This window comes from Pseudophryne corroboree, chromosome 8, assembly GCF_028390025.1.
Source record: "Pseudophryne corroboree isolate aPseCor3 chromosome 8, aPseCor3.hap2, whole genome shotgun sequence".
In the NCBI taxonomy this organism is placed as follows: domain Eukaryota; kingdom Metazoa; phylum Chordata; class Amphibia; order Anura; family Myobatrachidae; genus Pseudophryne; species Pseudophryne corroboree.
Genome location: NC_086451.1, coordinates 253,178,428 through 253,188,651, shown reverse-complemented (window position 1 = coordinate 253,188,651; position 10,224 = coordinate 253,178,428). Strand labels below are relative to the sequence as shown.

The window sequence follows — 10,224 nt, the reverse complement described above, 5'->3', positions numbered from 1 at the left end:
GGTTGCACCCGGGAAGGACTCGTGCACGAGTCCCGGGTGCAACCCGCTAATTGTCAATGTGAACATGGTATGACTAGTACCCATTTCAGACTGAAATGCCAGGTCGCACACAGGATTGTGTACACTGGTCCAAACTGGGTGCGACCCAGCTGAGACCATTTTTCAGAGTGGCGGATGGACCTGGCTTATTGCCAGGTCGGTGACGTCACCTCACTCGTGACCAGTGCCGGCACCTGGAGAGGAGCTCATCTCCTAGCACGGGCCTTCCCCATGCTGTAAACGGGGCAGGTTTGCATCGACCAGTCTTACCCATTTACAATGCACCACAACCCGGGTCCTTCCCAGGACCAAACGTGCAAGCTAGCCGGGCTGGTTTCCCAGGTCACTGGACCACTAAGCCGCTCCCGGGTTATCATGCCAATAATCCGGTTTTTAGCGGCAGTGGAAATGGGGTATGATAGTACCTTCACAAACTAATACAGGTTAATGCCTTTGAAAAGTGTAGTTATTACAGTGTAGTTATAAGTTTGACCTACAGAAAAAGTTATTAAAATTTTAATAGTATAAAGTAATAAAGTATGGAAACACCGCAAGAAATTGCTGTATTGTTATTGTATTTATTTTATAAAGTATTTCATTTTGTCCAAGATATTGTTCCCAAGTTTGCAGTGAATATTGGAAGATAACATATTATGGTTATGGAAGCAGAGACATTCTTTTAATAGAACAATTGAAAAAAAAAAAAAAGACACCATGGGGAAAACTATGTAAAACAATGGACAGTAAAAGTGCTGTAGGCATTAGCAACTAATTGGATTCTAACATATTTTTCTACTGCTGTTTAGAAGGGATGGCATGCTTCTTGGCTATTATGTGCAATTGAACATGTTTCCAATGCACCAATTTTCATATTGGTTCCTCGATTTATTTGGGACAGAAGATTTGCCAATTCACTTAAATAATGAGGTTTCTAAAACAATTTGCAAGCAATGTATTGTACACATGTGAATCCATAATTTGACAAATACTGGCCAAACCGCTACAGAATGTGTATACAGTACAAACAATGCATCCAACCACTAAAAAGGCCCAGCCACACACGCACCCATCACACACACTCACATCGTTAGAGCCTGATTGTGGGAATCTGCAGCAGTAAGTGACTGTCGGGAAACTGCTTCAAGTTAATACAGTAAGCAGCACAGACATCTTAAACTCTTTTATTACAGATCTAGCCGCTCTATATATATATATATATATATAAATAAGTTTTCAGACATCTTTGGTGCATTTAGTAAAATACATTGAGACAGCATATATTACAGTGTTTCTATCATTCTGCAGTAGACCCTCCTGTCCCACACATATAAAAGTAAATGCTTTGGTACAGGAATTCTCAAAAATAATTGTTTTAGAGTCTATATAAATGAAACTAAGAAGTTAGAAACTTCTGACTGATAATCCAGCAACAAAGCTGGTAAATAAGAGGATGGCACTGTTCTGTGGGATGGTTAGGATACGCTCAGCATCATTGTACAGTGCAATTATTCATTGACAGAGGAAGTAACCCTTGATGCGTAACTGAACGTTATTTGTATATGCAGTCACTTCCCTGAGTCCTTACACACAGAATAAAAGACCTTCATTAGAAAGAAGCATTCCAAAGACAAGTTTCTCCAGCATCATATTACAATTAAACAGCATATATACAAAGACCATAAGTTGCCAAGGCAATCAATAAATTAGAATATCAAAATGTTAAAATGATTACCCAGGTACTAAAAAATCATCTTGCATATAAATAATGACAGTCTTTAAAAAAAAAAAAACATTTGGTCCCGTTCCTTTCTTTCTTTTATCCACCCACTGAATACAGATAATAACCCAAACCAATCAGCAGTGCTTTAGTACAGCAACACAGTCTCAGCCATTCCTTACGATGGGGTCCCGTAGCTGTGCTGAGCCAGGTTTTGATAAGGAGTCAGGAGATTGGTCTTCCTGCTGTGGCTGTTGTGTGCAAAATTTTCCAGCATTCCCCTGTAATACAGAATGAAAAATACATGCCAGAGGCGGACAACAGAGAAGAGCCTTTTCAACCTCAACCATAACTGTTTGGCTGGGGTTGATTTCAATAAGTGACAATAAAATACAACGGATGTTATTACATCTTAAGGCAGTGTTTAAGAAACCGCCTTCCGCAGGGCACTTGCATGGCTGCCATGGGTTTGTAGTCTAGGACAAAAATCAAATTTATGGTGAATTTTAAAGAGAAAACTAGTGCTGGTGGCTGCCAACTCGAAAATACATGGAAAAATAGTCGCACAACCTTGACCACCACCACATAACTGATACTACTGTAAGGACAATTTAAGAATTTCTGCTGAATTTCTCAAGAAGAAACACTTGGCCTGGTATTTTGGTACTGAACGATATATCGGTTTCTCTGAATTACACAGGAGACACTGGAAGCAATAGACATAGGGGTATAGACGCATGGCTATCGGGAGCTGGCACTTTGCAAACTGAAGAAAGGTGTAGCTCCTCCACCTTTATCCCCCATCAGCCCTTAGTTTTAGGAAACTGAGCCGAGATGATACGGAATAAGAGGAAGAGAATTAGAAAACATGAAAGCAACACACACACACACACACACACACACACACACACACACACACGCGAACAATACCATATAATAACTGGAACAATAATCAAGGCAGGTGAACAGCGCTAGGCGGGCGTCCTGTGTACCCTGTGGATCCAGAGTAACTGATTTATCGGTAAGTACCAAAAAGGAGATTTATGGTAGACTTACCATAGTTCAATCTCTTTCTGCGAGGTACACTGGATTCCACAGGGAATAACATCGGGGGTGTAGTTTGACCTTGATCCGAGGCACCAACACGCTAAAGCTTTGACTGTTCCCAGGATGCATTGCACCGCCTCCTCTATAGCCCCGCCTCCAGGCACTGGAGCTCAGTTTCGTTAACCAGTCCAATGCAGTAGCAGGTAAAAGACGACAGATGTTAATCAGATAGAACCACATTCTCACGACAGGAGAAGGTACCAGCGGCTAATGCCATACAAACCCAAATAAGCTAAGTGCATCAGGGTGGGCGCCCTGTGGAGTCCAGTGTACCTCGCAGAAAGAGATTTAACTATGGTAAGTCTACCATAAATCTCCTTTTCTGTAGCGGGGTACACTGGTATTCCACAGGGAATAACATCGGGGATGTCCTAAAGCAGTTCCTCATGGGAGGGGACACACTGTAGCGGGTACAAGAACCCGGCATCCAAAAGGAAGCATCCTGGCAGGCGGAAGTATCGAAAAGCACAGAACCTGATGAACGTGTTCACAGAGGACCACGTAGCCGCCTTGCACAATTGTTCAGCGGCACCTCAGCGGGCCACCCAAGAAGGTCCAACAGACCAAGTAGAATGGGCTTTGATAGCAGCAGTAGCTGGGAGACCAGCCTGCGCATAGGCTTGTGCAATCACCATTCTAATCCATCTGGCCAAGGTCTGCTTATTTGCGGGCCAGCCACGTTTGTGAAAATCAAGAAGTACAAAAAGGGTATTTGACCTCCCTGAGGGAGGCAGTCCTCTCTACGTAAATACGGAGAGCCCATACAACATCCAAAGACCGCTATTTGGAGGACAAACCAGAAGAGATAAAGGCCGGAACCACAATCTCATGGTTAAGATGAAAAGATGACACCATCTTAGGTAGATAACCAGGGCGAGTTCGAAGAACTGCCTGGTCGCGGTGAAAAATTAGAAAGGGTGGACGACAGGACAAAGCGCCTACGTCCAACACCCTCCTAGCAGAGGCAATTGCTAATAAAAACACAACCTTAAGTGTAAGACATTTTAAGATCCACAGACTCAAGAGGTTCGAATGGAGACTCTTGCAGGAGGGACAAAGGAAGGCTGAATCCTTAAAACACCCTGAGTGAAAGTATGAACGTCAGGAATAGACGCAATTTTCCTCTGAAACCACACTGGCAAGGCAAATATATGAACCAAAATCCTAGAAGTTCTGAACGAATATGCATCATAATTCTCAGCAGCACACCATGTGAAATAAGAATTCCAGACCCTGTAATAAATCCGTGCAGAAGCCGGATTGCGAGCCTTCAACATAGTTTGAAAAACCGCCTCAGAGAATCCCTTGGCCCTTAGGAGTGAAGCCTCAAGAGCCACACCGTCAAAGCCAGTCTGGCCAGGTCCGGATAGGCACAAGTGCCCAGAACGAGGTGGTCTGGGCATTGAGGAAGAAGAAGGGGACGTTCTATCGATAGACCCTGCAGGTCTGAGAACCAATGCAGTCTGGGCCACACTGGAGCGACTAGAATTCGTATTCCTTTTTATTGCTTCCAAAGTACCCTGGGCAGGAGCGACACCAGAAGGAACACGTATGGCAGCCGAAAGTTCCATGGAATTGCCAGTGCGTCCATGAACGCTGCTTGAGGATCCCTTGTCCTTGATCCGAGACGAGACGCCATCAGGTCTACGTCTGGTAGGCCCCACTTGTCCATTAGGAGTTGGAAGACTTCCGGATGAAGACTCCACTTTCCAGTGTGAACGTCCTGACAACTGAGGAAATCCGCTTCCCAGTTGAGGATTCCAGGGATGAACACTGCAGATATGGCTGGCAGATGGCATTCCGCCCAATGGAGGATTTTTGATACTTCCAGCATTGCCATGTGGTTTCGAGTGCCGCCTTGATGATTTATGTACGCCACAGTGGTGGCGATGTCCGATTCTACTTCAACAGGCCTGTTCTGTACTAGAGGCAGAGCCAGTGTCAGCGCATTGAATACCGCCCGCAATTCTAGAATGTTTATCGGGAGGAGAGACTCCTCCCTAGTCCACCGACCCTGGAGAGAGTGTTGATCCAACACCGCGCCCCAATCCCGCAAACTGGCATCCGTTGTCAGGAGGAACCAGTTGGTGATCCAGAAGGGACGGCACTTGCTCAACTGTTGGTCCTGTAGCCACAAGCTCAGTGACAGACGAACCTCCGCAGTCAAGGAGATAATTTGAGACCTGATCCGATGAGGCAGGCCGTCCCACTTGGAAAGAATTAACCTCTGCAGAGGGTGGGAATGAAATTGAGCGAACTCTAACATGTCGAAAGCCGACACCATGAGGCCTAGTACTTGCACTACCAAATGTCTCGACACTTTTGGGCGAGAGGGGAAATATCAGGACTTTCTCTGGAGACAAAAACAATCATTGGTTGCGTGTGTCCAGTAGTTCCCCCAGGTGCACCATGCTCCGAGCAGGACTTTTTCCAGTTGACGAGCCACCCGTGGGCTTGGAGGAATTGGAGCATCTTGGGAGTTCGCCAGGATCAGCAAGTCGTCCAGATACGGCAGGATCCTGATACCCTGACAGCGGAGAAGAGCCGTCATCATGGCCATGACCTTGGTGAAGATAAGAGGAGCCGTAGCCAATCCAAAAGGCAGTGCCTGGAATTGATACTGTAGGTTGCCAATAGCAAACTGCAGATATTGCTGATGCGACATGGCAATAGGTATGTGCAGGTAAGCATCCTGTATGTCCAGGGATACCATATAGTCTTCGGGTTCCATGGCCAGCACTAGAGAGCGCAGTTTCCATACGGAATTTGGATACTCTCTCACAAACTTGTCGAATGATTTGAGGTAGAGTATTAGGCCGGAAGGACCCATTTGGCTTCGGAACTAGAAACAGGGTCGAATAGTAACCCCTGCCTCTCTGAGACAGAGGTACCGGCACTACCACTCCTGTATCCAGGAGGGATTGTACAACCAAGTGTAGAGCTTGCGCCTTTAACGGATCCGCAGGTATAACCGTTGTGCAAAACTGGCGAGGGGAACGTCTCTTGAAAGAGATTTCGTACCCGTGAGACAACTTCCCGCACCCAGGCATCCAAAGTTGTCTTTAACCAGTCCTGGGCGAACTGCATTAGTCGGCCTCCCACCCTGGGGTCCCCCAGGGGGAGGACCGCCCCGTCATGCAGCAGGCTTGTCTTGTTTGGAAGCAGGCTGACGGGCGGCCCAGGATTGTTAAGATTTAGGCAAAGTGGTTTTGGAAGCACGAGCCTGTCACGGATACGCCTGACCCTTTGCTTTTCCTGGAGGTCGAAAGGAACGAAAGGTGGTACTCTTAGCCTTCGGAACAGAAGAATTAGTATTTGGGAGACACGCAGTCTTGGCAGTAGCCAAGTCAGTTACAGTCTTGTTCAGATCCTCCCCAAATAGGATGTCTCCCTTATAAGGGAGCACCTCCAAGGTCTTTTTGAAGTCCAGGTCCACCTTCAAGGACCTCAACCACATAATTCGACGAGCCAGGATACATGTAGTAGATGCCTTGGCCGCCATTACACCTGCATCAGAGGCCGCCTCCTGAATATAGTGGGAGGCTGTGGTAATATAAGACAGACATTGTCTGGAAGTGTCAGAAAAATCCTGAGGCAGCTCATCCTCAATTGCCTGAACCCATGCTTCAATACCTTTCGCAGCCCAGGAGGCTGCCATAGTGGGTCTATGACTATGTACAGCACCTGTAAGGGAGTAAATAGACTTCAGGCATCCCTCCACATGCTTATCCGTCGGTTCCTTCAGTGAGGTGACAGTGGTGACAGGCAGAGTAGATGACACCACAAGACGGGCGACATGAGAGTCCACCGGCGGTGGAGTTTCCCACTTGTTACGCAACTCCGCAGGGATAGGATAATGAGCTAGCATCTTTTTAAACAGGGAAAATTTCTTTCCTAAAGGCGACCAGGATTCCTGACGTATGTCAATTAAATGGTCAGAATGTGGTAAGACTACTTTAGCAACCTTCTGACATTTGAACTTATCAGGTTTCTTAGACGCAGTAGTAGGCTCAGTGACATCATCTATTTGAAGAATTAGCTTTATAGCCTCCACTAAGTCAGGAACATCAACCTGGGTTGTAGATTCCTCATCAGAAGCGACTGTATCAGTGTCTGACGGATCAGTATATTCCCCATCCTCATCGGAAGAATTAACCACAATATTAGTGGATTGTGAGGAAGAAATGGGCCGTTTAGATGACCCCTTGGTCCCAGAGCAGCGTGGGGTAGACTTTTGTCTAACCAAAGATTGATTTCATTGTTGTAATTTGGTAGACAGAATATCCGCCCAGGGCGGATTAACTACAGGGACAATGGGGGTAATTCCAAGTTGATCGCAGCAGGAATTTTGTTAGCAGTTGGGCAAAACGATGTGCACTGCAGGGGAGGCAGATATAACATGTGCAGAAAGAGTTAGATTTGGGTGGGTTATTTTATTTCTGTGCAAGGTAAATACTGGCTGCTTTATTTTTACACTGCAAATTAGATTGCAGATTGAACACACCACACCCAAATCTAACTCTCTCTGCACATGTTAAATCTGCCTCCCCTGCAGTGTACATGGGCCCTCATTCCGAGTTGATCGGTCGCAAGGCGAATTTAGCAGAGTTACACACGCTAAGCCGCCGCCTACTGGGAGTGAATCTTAGCTTCTTAAAATTGCGACCGATGTATTCGCAATATTGCGATTACTAACTACTTAGCAGTTTCAGAGTAGCTCCAGACTTACTCTGCCTGTGCGATCAGTTCAGTGCTTGTCGTTCCTGGTTGACGTCACAAACACACCCAGCGTTCGCCCAGGCACTCCCACCGTTTCTCCGGCCACTCCTGCGTTTTTTCCGGAAACGGTAGCGTTTTCAGCCACACGCCCCTGAAACGCCGTGTTTCCGCCCAGTAACACCCATTTCCTGTCAATCACATTACGATCGCCGGAGCGAAGAAAAAGCCGTGAGTAAAAATACTTTCTTCATAGTAAAGTTACTTGGCGCAGTCGCAGTGCGAACATTGCGCATGCGTACTAAGCGGATTTTCACTGCGATGCGATGAAAAATACCGAGCGAACAACTCGGAATGAGGGCCATGGTTTTGCCCAAATGCTAACAAAATTCCTGCTGCGATCAACTTGGAATTACCCCCAATATGTGGCTGCACTGGCACAGGAGCTCCAACAGGGAGCGTAAGACGTGTCACATGTGTAGTCAACAAACTTGAGAATGCTGCCCAGGGTGGGTTTTGATTGGCCACAGGTGCTGCAAGTTGACCGGGTATACGGCACTCAGCGCCTGAACCAGCAGCTAAAAACTTCCTCCTCAGGTAAATCCGTAGTGCCAGTACTGTAGGATGCAGAAGCGTCCACGGATTTCCCGCCCTGTGTAGCAGACATTATAAGGAATGTAGCCTTAGGGCGTAACAGTACAATATAGCCAGACAAACACAATACCTGCAAATAACCCCCTATGTTATGTGACAGTAAACACAGCACACAAAACGGAGGATTTAAGCGGTATGAGGTGACTGAAACACACAGTAAAAATACCCAATCATATATTCTGTGCAACACACACATATATATATATATATATATATATATATATATATATATATATATATATATATATATATAAATAATTAATATCTATATCGTATATACTCGAGTATAAGTCGACCCGAATATAAGCTGAGGCACCTAATTTTACCACAAAAACCTGGGAAAACTTATTGGCTCGAGTATAAGCCTAGGGTGGGAAATGCAGCTCTAGCCGTACACAGCCCTCATAGTGCCAGATATGCCCCCACAGTGCCAGATATGCCCTCATGCTGCCAGATATGCCCACAGTGCCAGATATGCCCCACAGTGCCAGATATGCCCCACAGTGCCAGATATGCCCCACAGTGCCAGATATGCCCTCATGCTGCCAGATATGCCCACAGTGCCAGATATGCCCCACAGTGCCAGATATGCCCTCATGCTGCCAAATATGCCCCAGTGCCAGATGTGCCAGATATGCCCTCATGCTGCCAGATATGCCCCACAGTGCCAGATGCGCCAGATATGCCCCACAGTGCCAGTTACTTACCCTCCGTTGCTCCCGCGCTGTCTTCTGAAGGAGGGACACGGAGGGCACAGTGCGCGCGTCTCTCCTGTGTCCCTCCTGCATCTCCAGGCGGCAGCGGCGTGTGTTAAAGGAAGTGCCGGTTCGTGCACTTCCTTTAACACACACACGCCGCTGCCGCCGGAGACGCAGGTGGGACACAGGAGAGCCGTGCGGTGTGCCCTCCGTGTCCCTCCTAAATACTGACTCTAGTATAAGCCGAGGGGGCTTTTTCAGCACAAAAAATATATATATATATTTCCAAATAGACAGCACTCCCAGTAAATACAACACAAGTGGTGCCTTCCGTTAGAGTCCTGTGCAGGGAACTCCAACTATAGCATACATACGGCGGCACTCCAATAAATCACGCTGACACCGGCAAGTGCTTCAACGTTTCGAGGGTTTATTCCCTCGTCATCAGGATAAAATACAATACACAAACTTACGTCTTAAATCCCCTCACCACACTGCGTGCAAGGCGCCTGGATCCGGAAATTGGTAGGCGTCGCCCACATGAGACGTCATCCTCCACTCCCCGTCTCCATGGCAGCCAAGGAACAATAACAAGAATACTGTGAAGTATAAAAAAGCGTCATAAGGTCACAGCAAAAGCGAGCAATCATATATTATGCATACATAATAATCATATAGCATTTTAAGTCATAGTACTGAGCATTATTCTAAGCCAACATTACTGCAGATAAAAAACCAATCAGAAGCAAGATATTAATAAGATCAATAGACCTGAGATATGTGATAAGATCAAATTTTATGCCAGGTATATTGACGATTTATTCTCGATATGGACAGGTACTGAGGAGGCGTTCAATACATTTATCTCTGCACATAATACCTCGGATAGCCCCATTAAATTTACACATTCCATAGACAGTAGATCAGTGCATTTTCTGGATGTGTTAGTGGAACTGGAGGATGGTCATATTAGTACAAAATTATACAGTAAACAGACTGATCGTAACACTTTGCTTCATGATGCAAGTTTTCACCAAAACCTTTAAAATATGGCCTTCCCTATTCTCAATTTCTACGTGCAAGACGCATATGCAGTGACCACAATACAGCCATTTCCAATATTGACCATATGATTGAAAAATTTGTCAATCGAGGATATGATATACGAAAGTTGACACAATCAAAAAATAGGGCATTGGCCATACCACGTGACCAACTCTTTGCATCAAGAGATAGGAAGGTGGATGCTACAGACATCCCCTGGGTTAATCACTATAATGCAAGGAGCAGTGA

At 46.0% G+C, this 10,224-nt stretch overlaps 1 protein-coding gene across 1 annotated transcript in view; it reads right to left on the bottom strand.

Moving 5' to 3' along the window:
- Nucleotides 1-1,204: 1,204 nt before the first annotated feature.
- Nucleotides 1,205-10,224, bottom strand: part of ZDHHC15 (zinc finger DHHC-type palmitoyltransferase 15) — a 186,276-nt gene continuing 177,256 nt past the window's right edge. The window contains exon 12 of the mRNA XM_063937176.1: nucleotides 1,205-2,037. The gene's annotated coding sequence lies outside the window, so the exon portion shown is untranslated. The remainder of the gene's footprint in view (nucleotides 2,038-10,224) is intronic.